This window comes from Dama dama, chromosome 4 (assembly GCF_033118175.1).
Source record: "Dama dama isolate Ldn47 chromosome 4, ASM3311817v1, whole genome shotgun sequence".
NCBI classification, from domain to species: Eukaryota; Metazoa; Chordata; class Mammalia; order Artiodactyla; family Cervidae; genus Dama; species Dama dama.
In genome coordinates this window covers 29637917-29648405 of record NC_083684.1, presented here as the reverse complement: position 1 = coordinate 29648405, position 10489 = coordinate 29637917, and positions in this window count along the sequence as shown.

The following is a 10489-nucleotide window of genomic DNA, read 5'->3' as shown; positions in this document are numbered from 1 at the left end:
CTTCTTCCCAGAGCCGTTGGAGATTTATTGGTAACCATAGACTACGTCGAGATCAAAGAATTAAAAGAGAATCATATCTTAAGGAAATAGAGGAGTTAAGACAAGTATATAATCTGCAATTTATGCAAGTTACAAAACGTACAGTCTTATTGAATTGTAAATTTTTTATAGTTACAACAAAAGGAAGTGGAACATAGGCTTGTATAAAATATGATTGATTATAGTGAAAGAAATAATTGCTATAGCTATGATTGGTCCCCATGGAATGTCTGGTCCAAGTCCCAAGTTCTTCGGTGTTTGCAGCAAGTTTTCAGATGTCCCATTGTTTAGGCCCAATCTGTTTATCAAGGATGATTCGAGGACGAGGCGGGGGCCATTCCATCATCAAGCTGGCCAAGAAGTCCTCTGTCATGGTAATGTTCCATTGTAGTATTAGTAACCTTCCATGTTACTTGAGTAATGTAATCATACATAGTATTGTTAATATCATCTGAGCAGTTCAATAACCACATACTATGGGGTCCCCAATTGATAATTGTATGATTAGCTATTAACATTAATTTTCCTGGTTTGGCCTGACATTTGTCCCAGTGAACAAGAATATATTTAAAGTTCTTATTAGTAAACCCTTGGCATGTTGTTCTTTGTTCTTTCCCTAATTCTTTCTCTAAAGTTTCAGTAGTATAAACATGGTTTACTGACAAAGAAAGGGCAGTAAATAATCCAAGTAGTGTCCGAAAATCCTTTTCTGGAGGCAGGATGAAAGCCCAAGTTTGTCGACTAATGTTTATACATAATTCTGCTGGGCCCATACATAAAGGAAGGACTTCATAACCTAGAACGATATTAATTAGTTTTTCTTTTTCTTCAGGATGAGAGGGTCCCTCCAAGTTCTAAGGAGGAGGCATATGTGTTGACTCATTAGTGGATATGATTGGTTCTATATCTGTCCATTTTACAACCTACAATAAAAAAGGGGGGTTAGGTATATAAGCCCAGTAAGTGTGATCAATCAGGTCAGCCTGAGCGGGGGAAGCAAAAGCAAGCAAAGCAAGCATAGCGAAGAAAAATATTTTTAGGATTCTGAGGCATTCCCTGTTGAGAAATCAGGTTTTCAGTTTAATTAGTAAGGGTTTTTATCTGTCCCCAAGTAGGGAGATCATAAGGTTGATGACATCGAGTGCGGCGTTTTTTGGAAATTTTTAATGTTGCCATGGCTTATATTAGAATTCTTTCTTCCTGGGTTTTTTGCTGCTTCATCTCTAGTCTGAATGCTGGGGGCCCCCTTAGGTTGAATCTTCTGAAGAGGAAGTCATGTGAGCTTGTTGGATCCATCTGGAGAAATAGAAGCATATCCTTTCCCTGTAAGATTAGTTTCTTAGATTTCTATTGATTAGTTAACCCGCCTTGATATCAAATGGGCAAAGGAAAGGAAGTGTCCTATAATGTTTCAAAACTTCTTTTTTTGTTTGTTTTTTGCTTTTGTCAAAACATCTATTTGTGGTAAGTTTAAAAACTTTAAAACAAATAAGGCTATATTAACAATAGTTATAAAAAGAGAGGAAAGCGGTAACGATGAAAACATTCTTAGGAAATATTTCAGTCTAAAAGAAAAAAAATCATTCAGAAATCTGTTTGGGACTGGTATTTGGCTGTGGTTTGTGTTATTTGGGGCAAAGGATTAGGAGTAACCATTCAAATATTTTTTCCTAAGTGAAATTATTGAAAACGTGATGCAGAACAACTTGACAAATGAAATGTTGCTCACATCCAAATATATTTGACCTTGTCTTTGAAAAAGAAATGCAGCTTAGCAACTGTTGAATCTCACTGTTCAGTGTGTTAAAGAGGATGATTACACTTCCAAGACAGACCTGAAAAGAAGGCAAACATTCTACATTTCTGTATTCTTAGGAACAAATAATCTATTCGGGAAATGGTGTCTTTTTTTTTTTTTTTCGCCCTGTTTTAAGAATCCTACACATTGGGAACAGAAATAGTCACACCAACAATAGTTATAGGCTTAAAGACTACACTACACCAGAATCTAGCAAAGTTTGCTCTGGACAAGGAAGACAAAAGTGTTCCTGTGTATTTTCTCTTATTTAATTTTTTATTTGCAGTTACAGTGTGTAATGTGTTTGTCCAATTATGTCTTGTGTTTGTGGACTATAAGGAATGTCTGCAATCTGTTTAATAGAGAATGAATGTAAAAATTGTTTGAGCTGCTTAGAAATATAGGCAGAGTCATTGTCTGTTTTTATAGAATTAGGTGTTCTCATTATTGTGAAGTAAGTTGATAGGTGAGTTATAACATGTTGTGTAGTCTTACCTTAGAGAGGTGTTGCCCCTAGAAAAGAAGAATTTGTATTGATCGAGACATGTAAGAAGGAAGAGGAAGAAAGTTCAGGACAATGAGTTACATCAATTTGCCATAAAATTTTCCTTCATTTGTCATAAGCCTTTTAAAAATTCTAGCACTAAATATCTTTAAAAGTTAAAAGGCCAAAACAAAGTATGATACCATAATAAACAAATCCAATGTTTATTTTAAATAAACATACTATACTTTGTGGTTTTCATTGTGATCCACCCAAGCATTTCAACGGCATTTTCTAATATATTTGCAGTCTGAATGTATCTGCTGACCAAAGTTAATTCTATTAAATATTGTTTTCCCAGAATTTTTCTCTTGTTTCCAATTTGGTTTAATTTGGAGAAAGAACATTTGCTGTAGCTAGAACGACAATGAAAAACTAGTCTAGTAAAGTTTATGTAAATATCACTTTATTCTACAATAAATGTTTCAACAATTAAAAAAATATTTTTGTATTCATCATTTTATTTGCCATTTTTTATATCTTTCTATTAAAAGCATATATTTTACTTTTCTATAGCAACCATGAAATGTCTTATATGTTAGCATTTTATAGACCGTTGAACATATTTCTCAAATCATATTATATTATATATATATATCCATTCATATATAAATATATATTTATATTCATTAACAGCTCAAAATCTCTTCAGCTCTTCTGCAAGAAAAACCCCTTTTAAGAGTAAGCCAATGTTCAGCAATTAACACTTCAAAATCCTACTTCATTTGGAAATGACCCAGCCATTCAACAAACTTCTACTACTTAGTTCAGCACAACTCTAGAAACCTAAGTCACTCTAATCCCAAGAGATGGCTCCAGATTATAGATAATAGATCATTCTATCAAAAATACAATTATTTCTAATAGAGCTTATCTAAAAGTTTTTATCTCATCTATATATTTGTGTGTATATATATATATATATATATATATATATATATATATATATATATATATATATAAAGAGTTACCCTTTTGCTGACAAACTTAGTTTACCTTAAACCAAGGCATAATAAAAGTATTATATAATGTTGATGACTCAAGACATGTCCCAATTAGATTAACAAATAATTATATTTAAATCACATTCACATTTAAATAAACATTATACCCAACATTGAATACCCTTCAGTTCATGTAAAGCTGAATCTAAATAGAGCTCATTAACTCCACACTATCTAAAAACAAAGACATACATTGAGACATAGATAATTTTAGATACATAGGCATAGTTCTCCGTTTGAAATTTAAAATATCCTTTTGTTTTATTTATTTATTTTGAGCTCCACCAATTTGTTAATGGCTGGAGTCCTAGATAGAGTGGGCTGTGTATCCCAAGGACATGATAAGAGTTAACTTAAGGTTTTTTCTTAGGCCTATTTTTGTTTCCCAGGCAGAACTGGAGCTCAAAAAAAAAAAAAATATTTTAACAAGTTAACCTTTTCCTAACTGCACGTGCAAGAAGAACCGGTTTTGCAATTTCAAAAAATATTTTATTTTCATCAGTTTCCTCCGGAGTCTAAAGAATATCATAGCCATTCAGTGTCAAAAATATCATTTCTCTTTTTTGTAGCTATAGTATATTATTAATGATATATGCATGAGGGGATTGTCGTCACATAGGAAGTAAAGCCTTGGCTACAAAATTCTGACAAATACTAGGACTGTTATGGAGACGGCGATGGCACCCTATTTCAGTACTCTTGTCTGGAGAATCCCAGGGATGGGGGAGCCTGGCGGGCTGCCATCCATGGGGTCGCGTGGAGTAGAACACAACCGAAGTGACTTAGCAGCAGCAGCAGCAGGACTGTTAAGCATACCTTGAGGTAACACAGTCTACTGAAATCTTTTATGAGGCCCGATATGATTAGGATAAGGGAGAGAGAAAGTGAATCTCTCCCAGTCTAAAGGGTGTAAAGGTATATTTAAAAAGCAATCTTGTGAATCAGTAATAATAATGTGCCAATTTTGAGGAATAGTAATAGGTGATGGGATCTCTGGTTGCAAAAAAGAGCAAGATTCTTCAATATGTTTCAATTTTAATTGTGTGTTTATAAGTTCTTTAGTAGCTTGTAATTTTTCTTTCGTAAGGGGCCATTGCTTTGTCTAAATAGGCTCATAATTTTTCTTAGTTATTTTAATAATTGTTTTGTTTGTTAAATGAGCAGTGGCCCCTAGGAAAAATGTGGAATGCATATCTGAGTTTGCCATTGCATAAGTAAGTCCCTTCCTATTAGATTAAAGGGTACATTTATCACATAAGGTTTTAATGTTGCAGGTTGGCCTTCTGGTCCCTCACATGAGTATATTTGAACACTTTGATAAACTTCTTGTACTTTAGTTTGAGAAATTCTTGTAATTTGGCACGAGACCTTTTGTACAGGCCAGGATTTGGGCCATAAATGTTTGGAAATAATAGTAATATCAGATCCAGTGTCGAGGAGACCAGAAAATCTTTTACCATTAATTTTGATATTTATATTTGGTTGGGCATACTCAGATACTAATGATGTCTACAAAGACTGTTTTTGATCTGTACTTTCAAACCCATCTGTCCGTACATTATTAGAGAAATTAATAGAAATGTAAGGTAAAACAAGTAATTGAGCAATTTTGTCCCCCTTTTTGAATTGCCATAGAATCTGAGATGACATTAGAATTTGAATCTCTCCTTTATAATCTGAATCAATTATTCCAGGGTGAACAGTAATTCCTTTAGAAGTCAGACTAGATCGGCCAAGCAAAAGACCAAAAGTTTGTGGGGGCAGGGGTCCAAAAGGTCCGGTAGGCTCTCTAGTAGGGACTGTTTTGAGGGTAAAGGAAAAAATCATTTAGGGCTGGTATATAGACGGCAGTACTGCCGGATGTTGAGGGTTTGAGGGAAAAGATAGAATTTGTTCCTGTTTGGAGTTTCCTGGAATAGGTTTTCCACCAATATCAAATTTAAATTTACAACTTTTGGCCCAGTGCATTCTTCTACGGCAGCGAGGGCAAATTTTTTGGTATTAGCCTTCTTAGGGCAGTCCCTTTTTAAATGATTTTTATTTCCACAATTAAAGCATCCTTCATTTCCCTTTTTAAAGGTAGTAGCCATTGCCTCAATCAGTATTTGCATCTTTTGAGTTTCTGATCCTAGATTGCGATAAGCTTTTAAATAATCAATAATAGACCTAGTCTCACAAATTGCAGCTATAGCTCTTTGACATTTCTGATTTGCATTCTCATAAGCAAGTAATTTCTCTAGCTGTTTTTTGGTTTCTTCTCCGATTACAGTATGGGAAATAGCAGCTTCTAATCTAGTTTAAAAATTAGCATAACTTTTCATTAGGTTCCAATAAATGAGAGACTTTTGGAGTTGCGACTGTTGGCAGAGGAGAAGCATTTGGAGCAGCCGGGGCAGGGCTAGTAAGAAAATTTTGAGATATTTTGTATTGTTTTAATTAGGCCTTTTGTAAAGTTTAATCATTTAATTTATATTTATGTAATAAGTGTTCTGTTGCTGAATATTGGAAGGGCTAGAATGTACCTTGAAATGGCAGAATTACAGCTTTAATAAGAGCCCATAGGGGCTAGAGATCAATTGGAATATTTTTTCCTTGTTTGGCTGCTCATTTAACATTTTCTTTGACTTGGAGCCAAATTTCTAAATCAAAACTGCATTTATCAGGAAACTAAGGATTATGTTCAACTACTGTTTGAAGGCAAGCCTCTATTCATTGCCGTGAAGCCAGAAGTCCCTGAAATTTAAACAAATGGTGAAGTAAAGTAGAAAAATAATGGGGCTGGCCAGCCGTTTAACCCATGCCTTAGTACTTACCGACCTCAATAGGTCCCTGAGTCATTCCACCCGGTATGCCACGTATACCAGTGTCCCTGTTCTTTGGCGCCATTTGTTGGGGTCCTTTAATGGACCGGAACCTTGTGGTACGGAGTCGACGATAAAGTGAAAGAGAGAAAGAGAGAGAGAGAAAGAGAGAGAGAGAGAGACAAAAAAGACCCGGGGACCTAAGCTCTGGTGGAGCAAAGGTGTTTAATGATTTTTCTATGAGTATATATAGGCTGCAGTACAAGAAACTTCTTTCGGGAATGATAGAGATCAGAAAACCAAATGTACAGCAACCGTTACCAAGGGAACAAGGGGTAACGTTAGTCACAAGGTCAGGAGACAATCTATATCTCAAGTAAGGGGAAGGAGAGTAAGCTGTTTTGTCCTAAGGAGAATGTTTACTAAAGGAGACTCATGCTTGCCTCACACAATGACCTCAGTCCCTGGGAGCAGCGTGCTGTTCCGCTTGAAGAGGGACAAAGGACTCATGAGAGACAGCACGTAGGAATCCTCCCATCAAACATTCCCTGACATAGCCCCACAGCTGCCTAGCTAGAGAATTAAGGGCAAAGCTTTTCATTTCCTTTGGCTTCAATTTCGGAGTTCCATGGTCAGGGAACTAATTATCAATCCAGGCAGGGATCTCAGGAGAGAATGTCTTTACAATAAAGGGACTCCATCTCTCCATTTCTTTGGTTCTAATTATTCATCTATCCATCCATCCTTCCTTCCATTTATTCATTATTTCATTCATTCATTCTCCAAACATTTGCCAAATGCCTGGCACTATGCTAAGTGCTATGGATACAAAGATAAAACATGGCCCATCTCCTGGAGGAGTCAACATGTAATAGATAAGACAGAGGCAGGGAGGGGTGATAGGTGGGTTGCAATGCAATGTGGCAGCACCAAGGTAGAGGGATGCAGAGTGCCCTGAGTACACCTGTGCCAGTGTCCTCACCCTCTAGGGACAGAGAAAGGTGTTCAAAGCCCGTCTAGTAGAATCATTATATGTCCAATACATGGGACATTCTCTAAGTACACTCTGGTACAGCTGGCTAAGGCTATGCTTTCACTCAAACTAGTGATGTGCACCTCTGTTTCTTAACAGGGAAAGGCAGGCATGATATATTGTGAAGGGAAAACAATTATAAATAATTATGACTGCATTAGGATATGTTTGGCAGTTCCTCAAAAATCACACACAGGGACTTCCCTGCTGTCCACTGGTTAAGACTCCACGCTTCCACTGCAGGGAGAATGGATTTGCTCCCTGGTTGGGGAACTAAGATCCTGTATGCCATGTGTTGTGGCCAAAAAACTAACCAAAAAAATCAAACACAAGGTCACCATATTACCCAGCAATTCCACTTCTAGGTATATACCTACAATAATTGAATAGGACCATTATTCATAATGGCCCAAAGTAGGAAGAATCCAAATGTCCAGGAACTGATGAACGGACAAATTAAACAATACCTGTCTGTACAATGCAGTATTATTGAGCCATAAAAAAAAATGAAGTACTGGTACATGCTAAACAGGGATGAACCTTGAAAATATTGAATCACTAATGAAAGGAGCCAGACATGAAAGGACAGAGATTGTATGATTCTATTTATATGAAATGTCCAGATTAAGCAAATCCATAGAGGCAGAAAGTAGTTCAGAGGTTGCTGCAGGCCTGGGGTTTGGGGGGCGGGGAGTGATGTGTGAGTGCTACTGGGTAGATGCTTCTCTTTGAGATGGTGAAAATGTTCTGGGATTACATAGTGGTGATAGTTGCAGAACTCTGTGAATATAGTCAAAAACCACTGAGCTGTAAGCCTTAAGAGGTGAATTTTGAACTTCCCTGGTGGTCCAGTGGTTTAGACTCCACATTTCCAGTGCAGTGGCAGCAGGTTCAATTCCTGGTGGGTGAACTTAGATCTCACATGTCACATGGTGTAGCCAAAATAAATAAATAAATAAATATATTTTTAAAAGATGAATTTCATGGCGTGTGGATTATCTTTCAATAAAGAAATATTTTCAAAATTTAGTCATGCACCATATCCCACTATAATAAGGAAAACTGGGCTTCCTTGGTGGCTCAGATGGTAAAGAATCTGCTTGCAACGCAGAAGATCTGGGTTCAATCCCTGGGTTGGGAAGATCCCCTGGAGAAGAAAATGGCTACCCACTCCAATATTCTTGCCTGGGAAATTGCCTGGACAGAGGAGCCTAGTGGGCTACAGCCTGTGGGGGTCGCAAGATCGGACACAACTGAGTGACTTTCATTCACATAATAAAAAGTACGTATCTTTCTTTTGGAGGAAAAAATTTGGAAGGTTAGATACTGAATTTCTGTATGCAACAGCCATGTCCTGGCTAAACGCGTTTTTACTTATTTGCATGTTCCATTTGTATTTATTCAGACAGTCACATGACAACTATTGACTGAGCTCTCTGTGTGGGAAGCGCCTGGAGGGTGTGTATGCACGATCTCACTCAGTTCTCAAAATTAACCCTTGAATTGGTATCATGATTTCCCAGTGCTCAGCGAGGACAAGGAAATAGCCCACAGGCATGCAGTAAGTAAGAGGAAGAGCTGAGAACTGAACTACAACAACACAATGTTACAGCCCCAACTCTAAATGTCGTGGGAACGGGAGTCCTGAGGTATGAGGCTCCTCCTTGCGAATGAGATGGAGCCAGAAATAAAGGGATTGTCTCCAGGGCTGCAGACACGCATGCACTGTTTTCCAATGATCACTTGTCAAAATGGACCTGGTCCAGGCCAGAGCAATGCTCACACAGGGAAGGATTGGGAAACTATAAACCACATGACAATCTTAGAAAAGTTGACAGGTTCTTGGCCCAGATAATGGATTGTGGCTGAAATGAACCTTCTGGAGACCCAAGTTCTAAATGTGATGCTCGCCTGCACTCATTCTGGCAATGGCAGACCAGTGAGGGGTGAGAGTTTGGGACCGCAGCAAAGTCAGCCCCAAGACGTGACCGCTTCTACAAAGACCAACCTGGGCTGGGGCTCCTCCCTTTCACCAGGAAAGAAACATAGGTCCTAAAGAGTACCCTAATAAAGAACACTGCTATCTCTGTCCACACTGAACGATCCAGGCTGTCTTCCAATGTAGACAACAAGCCTGTTTCTAATCACTTAGCTCTCATACACATGTGTGTGCCTTACTACTTATACATACATGTGCGCCTGCCCCTGCCCAACACACACACAGTGGTTAAGTCATAGCCATTCTGTCCTTTTCCCTGTTCAGCTGGCCTTTGCAACTTGTAATTCAATCCTGGCTCTTAGACTGTGAAGACCCCAGGATGCTGCATTCATTTCAGTTCAGTTCAGTTGCTTAGTCGTGTCCAACTCTGAGACACCATGGGCTGCATTCACGCCAGGCTTCCCTGTCCATCACCAACTCCTGGAGTTTACTCAAACTCATGTCCATGGAGCTGATGATGCCATCCAACCATCTCATTCTCTGTCGTCCCCTTCTCCTCCTGTCTTCAGTCTTTCCCAGCATCATGGTCTTTTCCAATAAGTCAGTTCTTGGTATCAGGTGACCAAAGTATTGGAGTTTCAGCTTCAGTCCTTCCAGTGAATATTCAGGACTGATTTCCTTTAAGGATGGATTGGTTGGATCTCCTTGCAGTCCCTCGGACTCTCAAGAATCTTATCCAACACCACAGTTCAAAAGCATCAATTCTTCAGTGCTCAGTTTTCTTTAGAGTTCAACTCTCACATCCATACATGACTACTGGAAAAACCATAGCTTTGACTAGATGGACCTTCATCGGCAAAGTAATGTCTCTACTTTTTAATATGCTGTCTAGGTTGGTCATAACTTTTCTTTCAAGGAGAAAGCATCTTTTAATTTCATCACTGCAGTAATCATCTGCAGTGATTTTGAAGCCCCCAAAATAAAGTCTGCCACTGTTTCCATTGTTTACCCATCTATTTTCCATGAAGTGATGGGACCGGATGCCATGATCTTAGTTTTCTGAATGTTGAGTTTTAAGCCGACTTTTTCACTCTCCTCTTTCACTTTCATCAAGAGGCTCTCTAGTTTTTCTTCACTTTCTTCCATAAGTGTGGTGTCATCTGCATATCTGAGGTTATTGATATTTCTCCCAGCAATCTTGAATCCAGCTTGTGCTTCATCCAGCTGCATTAGCCAGATGGATTCTGCATTAGCCAAATATAAAAGGTAAGGATGAATTATTCTCCTAGTCCCCCTGTTCTAACACATGCCTTATTGTGACACCCACAGTT